Source organism: Myxine glutinosa, chromosome 2 (genome assembly GCF_964187855.1).
Source record: "Myxine glutinosa chromosome 2, kmMyxGlut1.1, whole genome shotgun sequence".
NCBI classification, from domain to species: Eukaryota; Metazoa; Chordata; class Myxini; order Myxiniformes; family Myxinidae; genus Myxine; species Myxine glutinosa.
In genome coordinates this window covers 170630629-170641839 of record NC_136262.1, presented here as the reverse complement: position 1 = coordinate 170641839, position 11211 = coordinate 170630629, and positions in this window count along the sequence as shown.

Genomic DNA, 11211 nt, shown 5'->3' with positions numbered 1-11211 from the left:
GTGACGAAAAACGGGGGAGAAAAGACACGAGGGAAAGGAAGGTTTCTTCTTCCTCGCCCGCTCCGACAAAAGGTGGAAGCGACCTTGCGCTGCGTGGAAAACGCGCCGTTTCGAAACGTCTGGCGAGAGGAGTTACCTGGGCGGTAAATACCTTTTGACACGTCCAGTCACCGTGAGTTCGTGCACGAAACCAAGCGTCCGGGACAGTTTGCCCCGTCTACAAAGACGCGTACGGGTCCGCACGTTGGGCCTCACTCGCGTCGGAAGCCGCGCTGGGTTTTTGCCTGTCTACAAGGACGCGTAAGGGTCGCACTTGGGGCCTCGCGCAGGTTGGACGCCGCGCTGGGTTTGCCCCGTGGCTTGGCAAGGAGGTGCGCTGCAGCCGCGGCCCCAGTCCGAGACGGCACGTTTAGAGCACGTCCGCCCGGGGCTCGTTCAACCGCCCGTGTGCGGAGAGGAGAGACATTGACCACGGAGGGAGTCAGGAGTGGGGCTCACGTGAGGAATGTATAAGATTAAGATGGCCATCTTAGAGTTTGTGTAGATTAGTTCACATGGTTGTAATATTGATTGTGCATTGTTGATGGTTGTTGATTGCTCAGTGAAAATATTATTGATTATTCCGGATCCTTGGTGTGGGGTTTCTTCTTGACCGGAATTCATATTGATTGCGTTACGAAAGCGTATAAACCATATATCTTTCTGGCGGGGTCCCTCCCACGGTCCGGGGGTCACCAAGACCAGGTAGTTACCGGGAGGACCACGTAACAGAATTGGGGGCTCGTCCAAATTACGATTTGCGGTTTCGCAATTGGGTCTACGTCCGGGATCTAAAAGTGTATAAAATAATAAAATAATAATATTTTTGGTAATTAAAATTTATTAATTAATTATTAATTGGTAATATTTTTTTTTTGAGAAATTGGGGAAAGTCTTGGGGTGAAGGTTAACAGGTGTTAACGATAGGCACCATGGCGTTTGTGGCACAGAACTTTGGGGTAACCCCGAGTGAGGCACAGTTCCGAGCGTTGCTAAAGTCGGATCTCTTGAAATTGGCCAAACATTTTAACTTGGAGGTCCGAACTAATTTGAGGAAGGCAGAGTTGCAGGCCACGGTGATACAATCTATGGTGGGATTAGGAACATGGGACGAGTTAGCCTGGGAGTGGCTACCCGAAGAACCAGAAGACGTGGAGCTCCGGAAACTGGAGTTGCAATTACGGAGCCAGGAACGGATCAAAGAAGAAGAAAGGAAAGCAGAAAAGGAAAGAGCAGAAGAAGAAAGGAAAGCAGAAAAGGAAAGAGCAGAAGAAGAAAGGAAAGCAGAAAAGGAAAGAGCAGAAGAAGAAAGGAAAGCAGAAAAGGAAAGAGCAGAAGAAGAAAGGAAAGCAGAGGAGAGGAGAGAAGAGAAACAAGCAGAGGAAAGGAGAGTGGAAAGAGAACTCCAGGAAAGAAGAGAAAAGGAACAAGCAGAGGAAAGGAGAGCTGCAAGGGACCTCGAAGCAGAGGAGAGAAAAGCGGAAAGGGAATTAAAGGAACGTGACATGCAGCTTCAGCGGGAAATCAAGTTAAAGGAGCTGGAGTTAATGAGAGAACGGGGAGAGGCACCACCCTTGCTGACGGGGTCGACACCTAACCAGAAAACCTGGGATGTGGGCAGACATGTGAGGCTGGTTCCACCGTTCAGTGAAAAGGAAGTCGCGAAATTCTTCCCACACTTTGAGAAAGTGGCTCGACAATTAAACTGGCCGGAGGAGGCCTGGACCATACTCGTACAAAGTGTGCTGGTGGGGAAAGCTCAGGAAATTTATTCGGCATTACCAATGGACCAATGTGCAGATTATGAGGTACTGAAGAAGCACATCCTCAAGGCCTATGAGTTGGTTCCGGAAGCTTACAGGCAAAAATTCAGGAATGCCAGGAAGAGGGAGAGTGAGACCCATGTGGAGTTTGCCAGAGTGAAAGAAAACATGTTTGATCGGTGGTGTGAGTCAAAAGGAGTCGGGAAAGACTTCGAGACATTGCGGGACTTGATCCTGGTGGAGGAATTCCAGCAGTGTGTCCACGAGGACATCAAAGTGTACCTGCAGGAAAAGAAGGTACCAAAGTTGTGGGACGCAGCCACCATGGCAGATGATTATGCCTTAACCCACCGAATAGGGGTCCACGAACCTAACTCCTCGCCTAGATCTCCGCAGGGGAGGTGGGGAACAGCAGGTGCGGAGAACGACCATACATGGCGGCGGCCTCGAGATGATTATGGGGACAACTATGATACCCCACCGGTTCGAAATCAGAGGGATGCGGGCCCAAGACAAACTTATAGTTCGGGGGGCCCGAGGCAGACCCCGAGTTTTTCCTCCGGGCCTACTTGCGCGTTTTGCAAAAAACCTGGACACTTGATGTCCAGTTGTTACCTCATGAAAAGGGACAACCCAGAGCGGAGTCCGACTATTACAACTCCGAATGCGATGGCTAGCGTAAGAAATCGCCATCAAGAGGGTTACCAACCATTTGTTTCCGAGGGGTTTGTGTCACTGGATGGAGCCTCGACTAACCGGAGACCGGTTAGGATATTGAGAGACACAGGGGCCCATCAATCTTTAATGCTTGAAGGCATTTTGCCATGGTCCGAGGAGACGGCAACGGGGGATAGTGTTCGTTTACAGGGGATCGGGGGCGGTGTTAGTGCTCCCCTTCAGGTCATCCAGTTGGAGTCCGATTTGGTGTCAGGACCGGTCACCGTCGGTTTACAAGCCACGTTTCCTGTAGAGGGTGTATCTGTGGTTCTCGGGAATGATTTGGCCGGGGGTCAAGTTTATGGTAACCTGAGGGTTGATAAAGAGCCCAGCAGGGAAAATAACACCACACCAGCTCGGGATGGTGACAAAAGTGCCAAGTTATTTGTAGGGGGACTGAACTTCAAAACAGAGGAAGAAGTTCTGACCTCTGTCTTCAACAGATATGGGCCGCTGGTGGAAGTGCGGTTGGTAAGAGACTGGGAAACGCAACAGTCAAGAGGGTTCGGCTTTGTCACGTTTGCCAGCACAAAAGACGCCAGAGAGGCAGAGAAGAATTGGAATGGCAAGGATTTGGAGGGTCGGACCATAACAGTAGGGAAGGCATTTCGTAGGCGTCGAGAGGTCTACAGGAGAGGACAACTGGGCGGTAGTTTTGGTGGTGGCCGCAGTCAATATTATTATGGAGGCTCCCTGAGTTACGGCCGCTCCCGAAGGAAGAATTGGCAAAGTAGTGGCCGAGAAGAAGACCGGTATTCAGGGGACTACAGGGACCAGTGGTCCCACCCTAATTATTAGGGACGTTCTGAGAAGTTGAAGCACTGAAGGCGGCGGAGCCGCCGAGCCAAGATTCCTACACGAATTAACCGTGAACGCCGTTCCTAAAGGCGTCCATGTAGTGAACTTTCCTGCACGGACTAACCGTGAACTCCACGTTCCTCAAGGCGCCCATGTAGAGAACTTTCCTGCACGGACTAACCGTGAACTCCACGTTCCTCAAGGCGCCCATGTAGAGAACTTTCCTGCACGGACTAACCGTGAACTCCGCGTTCCTAAAGGCATCCATGTAGTGAATACTCGGCTTGGCCTCCCGGAAAAGTGCTATCGAGTGGCTTAACTGGCTTTATTTTTAAGTGATAACTGTGCCCGGGGGGAACTGATAATGTGGGGGGGTTGAGTTATCTGGTTTGTTTCTCCAAATTGGCCGGCAAAGAAAGTTTTCGCTGGGTTCAAACTTTCTTTCTTGAAGGGGGGGAGTGTTACATATTTATGTGAATGTATGTGAATTACCATGCAGGTGTTTGCTTCCGTGTGTAGTATATTAAGTTGTTGTGTAGTTGTTGTGGTTGGAGGGTCAGGAGCCCTTCTGAAAGTGTGGCAGGAAACGGAAGTGGCCGGGAGCGGAAGTGACGAAAAACGGGGGAGAAAAGACACGAGGGAAAGGAAGGTTTCTTCTTCCTCGCCCGCTCCGACAAAAGGTGGAAGCGACCTTGCGCTGCGTGGAAAACGCGCCGTTTCGAAACGTCTGGCGAGAGGAGTTACCTGGGCGGTAAATACCTTTTGACACGTCCAGTCACCGTGAGTTCGTGCACGAAACCAAGCGTCCGGGACAGTTTGCCCCGTCTACAAAGACGCGTACGGGTCCGCACGTTGGGCCTCACTCGCGTCGGAAGCCGCGCTGGGTTTTTGCCTGTCTACAAGGACGCGTAAGGGTCGCACTTGGGGCCTCGCGCAGGTTGGACGCCGCGCTGGGTTTGCCCCGTGGCTTGGCAAGGAGGTGCGCTGCAGCCGCGGCCCCAGTCCGAGACGGCACGTTTAGAGCACGTCCGCCCGGGGCTCGTTCAACCGCCCGTGTGCGGAGAGGAGAGACATTGACCACGGAGGGAGTCAGGAGTGGGGCTCACGTGAGGAATGTATAAGATTAAGATGGCCATCTTAGAGTTTGTGTAGATTAGTTCACATGGTTGTAATATTGATTGTGCATTGTTGATGGTTGTTGATTGCTCAGTGAAAATATTATTGATTATTCCGGATCCTTGGTGTGGGGTTTCTTCTTGACCGGAATTCATATTGATTGCGTTACGAAAGCGTATAAACCATATATCTTTCTGGCGGGGTCCCTCCCACGGTCCGGGGGTCACCAAGACCAGGTAGTTACCGGGAGGACCACGTAACACACGTTTCAATTTTTCCCATGGTACTATGGCTCGCGCTACGTTTGAAGCGACGGCTTCCCCTTCGCTCCCACCTTTTGTTCATTGTGTGTTGTAAGGTCCAACAAACAGTGATGACTCCATCTACATCTCGCTGTCTGATAACATGGACCAACTACTATCTCCTCATCCCAACTCTCTCTTCCTCATATGTGGTGATTTCAATTGTCACCATGCCAGTTGGCTGGGTGTGGGTACCTCTCTCACCAGCCATGGCTCTTCAGCAAAGGACTTCTGCGACTCACTGGGACTGACCCAATCTGTCAATTTCCCGACCCGGATCTCAGTCAACGGAGCATCTTCTCTTCTGGACTTGGTTATGACTAACTTCCCTGAAAATGTCTGCTGCTCTTCTTCTGCTCCAATCGGCTCATCTGATCATATGCTTGTTAAAGTGGATCACTACTTGATCATGATAGAACTTCTGCTTGGTCTTCTCCATGTAAAAGATGGGATTGTGGTGCAAGTTTAACCTATGCTTTGCAGGCAGCTTTTTACGTGGTCTTGTACCCATCAACAGCTGTGCTGGGGACAATTGTAGTCCTTCTAGGTGAGCGGGGCGGTAGTCTAACAAAGCCAGATGTTTGTCCTCCCCTTTTGTTCCACAATTTTTCAACAGTCTGCACTGCTCTTTCACCTCCACCATTAGCACGAATCAGGGACTGGAAGTAGTTTGGTTAATGCCGCAATCAAAAAGGAACAATTTGGACTCTGTGGACAATAACAAGGACGCACCGTCGCTCCTAAGACCCTCACGCATACCATGTCGACTAAAGATGGACTTCAGAGCATCAATAGTTGTGTGGATTCTCATATCCTTGAGCTCACATTCCTCCACAAATTTCGAATAATAATCAACAACGAAAACGTACAATTTTGATTCAAACTGAAATAGGTCCATGGCTACCTGGTTGAAGGGTAAATCTGGAATCTGTGTCGGTATGAGGTGATGTGGAGGCAGAATATTCTTGGTTCCAGAAGGTGAGAGCGTTGTATGATGGATAGCATGTGCTGACGGAGACTAGAAGGCACAACTCTCTGCATTCCTTTATAGATAATTCCATCCGAGACACCTAACTCACTCTTTGAGTCCCAGTATGGTTTCAATGGAATGGGCACTTCACTCCAAGAGCTGCGTCATCCATTGTGGATCTTGTCTACCTGGTGTCGCAATTTCAGTTGGGTCTGTTCCTGCAGCTGGGCATACATCTCCTTGGTGCAACATTTCGAATGTTTGGTGTTTCGAAAATTATTTTATTCACAAGCTTTAGACACAATTGTCCAAGATTATGTGGAAATATTTCACTTCCAAATTTAAGGAATCGATGTACGTCGTAAAAAGAAGGTTGCGAATCATCTGTTGGACGCAAGGAGAAGCTGACGTTTCGGGCGTTAACCCTTCATCGGAAAAAAACAGGTAGATGGGGTAGGAACAAGGGTTGATATACGGGTTGGGAGTGAGTCAGTGGAATGTGCTCACCAAAGTGACGTCAGGGGTCAGAGTTTGAGGGCAAGGGCGGATCCAGGGGGGGGGGGGTTGCATGGGGTGCGCACCCCCCCCCCCCCTTCGATCCAGGATGAGGGTGCAGGAGGTGCGAATCTGCTGAACTGTTGGACCAGGGAAGAGCACAAGGAACTGCAGAAACTTCCAAGAACGCACGAAATGCCGTTTCTGACGATCAATTTTTTTAAATTTCCTTGGGGAGGACCCCCAGACCCTCCCTTTACCCCTCCCCCAGCGCTATAGTTTGATGCACCTCCCCCCCCCCCCCCCCCCCCCCGTCTTGAAATTCCTGGATCCGCCCCTGGAGGGGTCATTTTGATAGGGAGGATCGGGGTACAGCGGTTAAAAGTCAAGGGGACTTTGGGACTGGGAGAAAAGTGAAAATAACAAGGAAGCAAACAAGTAATGAAAGAGGGATGTTAGACAAACAAAGTAAAACAACTTTTAAAATGATAGAAATAGATAATAAATAGGGATACAAAAATGTATGGAAAAAAAAGGAAAGATGAAAAAGGAGAGAGAAAAGAGGGAAAATAAGAAGAGGGCAGGAGAGAGGAAAGGAGTGGAAGAGTAAAGTGGAGAGAGAAGAGAAGAAGGAGAGAGAAAAAAGGGAGAATAAGAAGAGGGCAGGAGAGAGGAGAGGAGTGGAAGAGTAAAGTAGAGAGAGAAGAGAAGAAGGAGAGAGAAAAGAGGGAAAATAAGAAGAGGGCAGGAGAGAGGAAAGGAGTCGAAGAGTAAAGTGGAGAGAGAAGAGAAGAAGGAGAGAGAAAAAAGGGAGAATAAGAAGGGGGCAGGAGAGAGGAGAGGAGTGGAAGAGTAAAGTGGAGAGAGAAGAGAAGAAGGAGAGAGAAAAGAGGGAAAATAAGAAGAGGGCAGGAGAGAGGAGAGGAGTGGAAGAGTAAAGTAGAGAGAGAAGAGAAGAAGGAGAGAGAAAAGAGGGAAAATAAGAAGAGGGCAGGAGAGAGGAAAGGAGTCGAAGAGTAAAGTGGAGAGAGAAGAGAAGAAGGAGAGAGAAAAAAGGGAGAATAAGAAGGGGGCAGGAGAGAGGAGAGGAGTGGAAGAGTAAAGTAGAGAGAGAAGAGAAGAAGGAGAGAGAAAAGAGGGAGAATAAGAAGAGGGCAGGAGAGAGGAGATGAGTGGAAGAGTAAAGTGGAGAGAGAAGAGAAGAAGGAGAGAGAAAAGAGGGAAAATAAGAAGAGGGCAGGAGAGAGGAGATGAGTGGAAGAGTAAAGTGGAGAGAGAAGAGAAGAAGGAGGGAGAAAAGAGGGAAAATAAGAAGAGGGCAGGATAGAGGAAAGGAGTGGAAGAGTAAAGTGGAGAGAGAAGAGAAGAAGGAGAGAGAAAAGAGGGAGAATAAGAAGGGGGCAGGAGAGAGGAGATGAGTGGAAGAGTAAAGTGGAGAGAGAAGAGAAGAAGGAGAGAGAAAATGAGGGAAAATAAGAAGAGGGCAGGAGAGAGGAAAGGAGTGGAAGAGTAAAGTGGAGAGAGAAGAGAAGAAGGAGAGAGAAAAGAGGGAGAATAAGAAGAGGGCAGGAGAGAGGAGAGGAGTGGAAGAGTAAAGTGGAGAGAGAAGAGAAGAAGGAGAGAGAAAAAAGGGAGAATAAGAAGAGGGCAGGAGAGAGGAGATGAGTGGAAGAGTAAAGTGGAGAGAGAAGAGAAGAAGGAGAGAGAAAAAAGGGAGAATAAGAAGAGGGCAGGAGAGAGGAGAGGAGTGGAAGAGTAAAGTGGAGAGAGAAGAGAAGAAGGAGAGAGAAAAGAGGGAGAATAAGAAGGGGGCAGGAGAGAGGAGATGAGTGGAAGAGTAAAGTGGAGAGAGAAGAGAAGAAGGAGAGAGAAAAGAGGGAGAATAAGAAGAGGGCAGGAGAGAGGAGATGAGTGGAAGAGTAAAGTGGAGAGAGAAGATAAAAAGGAGAGACAAAAGAGGGAGAATAAGAAGAGGGCAGGAGAGAGGAGAGGAGTGGAAGAGTAAAGTGGAGAGAGAAGAGAAGAAGGAGAGAGAAAAAAGGGAGAATAAGAAGAGGGCAGGAGAGAGGAGAGGAGTGGAAGAGTAAAGTGGAGAGAGAAGAGAAGAAGGAGAGAGAAAAGAGGGAGAATAAGAAGGGGGCAGGAGAGAGGAGATGAGTGGAAGAGTAAAGTGGAGAGAGAAGATAAAAAGGAGAGACAAAAGAGGGAGAATAAGAAGAGGGCAGGAGAGAGGAGATGAGTGGAAGAGTAAAGTGGAGAGAGAAGATAAAAAGGAGAGACAAAAGAGGGAGAATAAGAAGAGGGCAGGAGAGAGGAGAGGAGTGGAAGAGTAAAGTGGAGAGAGAAGAGAAGAAGGAGAGAGAAAAAAGGGAGAATAAGAAGAGGGCAGGAGAGAGGAGAGGAGTGGAAGAGTAAAGTGGAGAGAGAAGAGAAGAAGGAGAGAGAAAAGAGGGAGAATAAGAAGAGGGCAGGAGAGAGGTGAGGAGTGGAAGAGTAAAGTGGAGAGAGAAGAGAAAAAGGAGAGAGAAAAAAGGGAGAATAAGAAGGGGGCAGGAGAGAGGAGAGGAGTGGAAGAGTAAAGTGGAGAGAGAAGAGAAGAAGGAGAGAGAAAAAAGGGAGAATAAGAAGAGGGCAGGAGAGAGGAGAGGAGTGGAAGAGTAAAGTAGAGAGAGAAGAGAAAAAGGAGAGAGAATATAAATGAAATGAAATCAAGTAAACTAGAAAGGATAATTCCATTCACCGTGACTTTGCCCTGAGACATTTTGAACCAATTTTGAATTAGTCTTCTCCATATTCTCATAATCGAGGTTTGTTAAAAATTTGATGACCAAAGCTCAAATGTAAAAAAAAAAAGAAGCTTTTCCATTTTTATTCGTCACTTTTTAAAGGTACTTTATTTGTCGAATGTCCTTTTGCCTCTTGTTGGTTTCCCTATTATTTTCACTTTTCTCTCAGTTTCCTTGACAATTAATCCCTGAACCCTGATCATCCCTGTCAAAATGACTCATTCTCACCCCACAAGCTCCTGGCCCTTCTCTGACTCATTCTCACCCCACGAGCTCCTGACCCTTCTCTGACTCATTCTCACCCCACGAGCTCCTGACCCTGCTCTGACTCATTCTCACCCCACGAGCTCCTGACCCTGCTCCGACTCATTCTCACCCCACGAGCTCCTGACCCTGCTCTGACTCATTCTCACCCCATGAGCTCCTGACCCTGCTCTGACTCATTCTCACCCCACGAGCTCCTGACCCTGCTCTGACTCATTCTTACCCCACGATCCCCTGACCCTGCTCTGACTCATTCTCACCCCACGAGCTCCTGACCCTGCTCTGACTCATTCTCACCCCACGAGCTCCTGACCCTGCTCTGACTCATTCTCACCCCACGAGCTCCTGACCCTGCTCTGACTCATTCTCACCTCACGAGCTCCTGACCCTGCTTGACTCATTCTCACCCCACGAGCTCCTGACCCTGCTCTGACTCATTCTCACCCTACGAGCTCCTGACCCTGCTCTGACTCATTCTCACCTTTTATCCATGCATCCCGGTGTGCAGTATTACTCATTCTTGGTGTCGGTCTCCACACAATCAACACACACGGCTCTCTATCATTGGCACCTGCAATGAGGTTTCGAAGGAGAAAAATCCCTTGAACACCAAGGTTGAGTACAAACAGACAAAAACAGACATCTTTGGCATAAACTTGTGCATTTTCTTCGAATAATTGTGTCGAAAGGTCACTCAAAAGACAAAACTCTTCTAAACACTTTTGTTGTAATTAGCAGGCATGTCATGGCACACATTTCATGCATTGCAGCTCACACTGCAACCCACATTTACTATAAACGTTTTTATGCGGAGGCATTATGTTTTCAGGTTGTCCGTCCGTCCGTCCGTCCATCCGTCCATCCGTCCGAGATAGGTTTTCGTTACTGCGATAACTTGAGAACGGCTGAAGGGATCTTCGTCAAACTTGGTGCAGGTATGTATAATGAGGTAAAGATGAACTGATTATAATTTGGGGGCCAAGGTCAAAGGCCAAAGGTCAGAGGTCATGTTAGGTTAAAAATATTTTACTGTAGCGGCTACCGCTGGGTTTTCACAATCGCCTTGCACCTATCAAGGACGCGGAGCGATCACCATGCCGGGCTCGTCCAGGACGCCCGGGCAGGCCCGCGCTCAACTTGCCAGGCCTCGGTCGGGACGCCCTGGCATGCCCGGGCATGCCCGGGCAGGCTCGCCCTCAACTTGCCAGGCCGCAGCCAGGACGCTCGGCCACGCCCCCTCTCGCCTTTCCTGGGCAAACGCTCCGGGATAATGTGTGTATATATATTGCTGCCCGATAAACGGGCTTTTCAGAGTACCTGAGTGTTTTGTTTGAATAAAGCAACTCGGACGAATTCCAGCTTTTTGTCGCGTCCATTCTTCCGATCGACGTGGGAGCCCGAGCTCCTTCATTGGTGACCTACCGACATGGACACGGCAGTGGCCCTTAAACTGCCTACCTTCTGGGAGGCTCACGCGGCGGTTTGGTTCGCACAGGCGGACTCCCTGTTCGCCCTGCGAGGCATCACGGCCGACGACACCCGCTTCCACCATGTGGTAGCAGCGCTCGGTTCAGCCACCGCGGCCTGCGCCCTGAGCCTCCTCGAGAGCCTGCCAGCCGCTGACAAATACGGCGCGATTAAAAAGCTCCTCCTCGACGCTTTCGCCCTCCCATCGGCGGAACGCGCACGGCGCCTGCTCGACCTGCCCGAGCTCGGCGACACGCACCATTCCGAGCGAATGGACTACATGCTTTCGCTGCTCGGCGAGCACTCTCCGGCATTCCTGTTCCGGGAGCTGTTCCTCCGTCAGCTGCCTAGCCCGGTACGCCTCGCCCTGGCAAGCACGACGATCACGGATCCCCGTGCCCTTGCCAGGGAAGCCGACAAGATCTCCGCCGCAGGCCAGCGCATCGCAGCAGCGACCTGGGGCCCACCGCCGTCCGATGCAACACCCATTGCGC